Source organism: Nicotiana sylvestris, chromosome 1, assembly GCF_000393655.2.
Source record: "Nicotiana sylvestris chromosome 1, ASM39365v2, whole genome shotgun sequence".
Classification (NCBI taxonomy): Eukaryota; Viridiplantae; Streptophyta; class Magnoliopsida; order Solanales; family Solanaceae; genus Nicotiana; species Nicotiana sylvestris.
The window spans coordinates 23,284,041-23,285,272 of NC_091057.1; positions in this window are offsets into that span (position 1 = coordinate 23,284,041).

The following is a 1,232-nucleotide window of genomic DNA, read 5'->3' on the forward strand; positions in this document are numbered from 1 at the left end:
TTCTCAGGAGTGCGGGCGACGGGAGTCTGTGCTCCTCCCCCGACCTAGGATGTGGCTGCAACAAGGGGACACAGCCCTGCCTGAGATAGAGTGGTGTACATGCTCACGAACTGTGCAAGAGTCTCCTGAAGAGCTGGAATAGTAGTAGCAGTAGGCGTATCAGGTGCCTGGACTCTGGCTGGAGCTATTGGTGGCTCCTCTGTGGCAGCTCACATGGGTGCTCTGGCTGCACTACGGGCGCATCCTCGGCCTCTACCCCGGCCCCGACCTCTGATGGCTCAAGCAGGGGGCGCGGGTGCCTGATCATCTCCGATAGCACGTGTCCTCACCATCTATGAGAGAATAGAAGACAGAATTTTAGAATTGTGATATCAAAAATCTTACACGACAAGGAAATCAAATGAAGTGAAATTTTCCTAACAGTTACATAGCCTCTCGTAGATAAGTACAGACGTCTCTGTACCGATCCGCGAGACTCTAATAAATCGGCTTGTGGTTCATGACTCCTATGAACCTAAAGCTCTGATACCAACTTATCATGATCCAAGTTCGCCCTCCGTGAAATATCGTGACGGCACCTAGTCTCTACGACTAGGTAAGCCTAACGATTTGCAGAAAAGGAAACGAAAGATAAAAACTAGCCAAAAACTACGGAATAAACATAAATAAATCATTTAAGATGTCGCTCGACATATACAAATATAAACTCTCAAACTGAATCAACTCCCAAAATCCGGAATCTCATGAAAACACAAGCTGTTGAATGACTACAAGTGTTCTAATCTCCAGAATGTCTAAACAAAAGTAAATACAGGAGAGCTAAAGCTAGAGGGGAGAATAGAGAGGACTCCTCGGTCTGTGGACGCGACATATATGCCTCGAAGTCTTTGAAGATCGCCTCACCTCACTGATGGTATGGCTGAGCAGATGAACTTGGATCTGCACACGAAAAACATGCGCAGGAAGGGCATGAGTACACCACAACGGTACTCAGTAAGTGCCAAGCCTAACCTCGGTCGAGTAGTGACGAGGAAGGTCAGGTCTCTACTGATTATAGATGAAAAACAAGGTGAAACAATATAGAATACGACAATATAATTAAAGTGCTAACAATCTATAATGAATAAAAATATGAAAATAATCTAACTCAGTACACAGAAATAGCAACAGGGGATCTCTTGGAATACCGTCCCGTAGTCCCAAACATAAATGTCTAGAGGATCTCCCGGGAT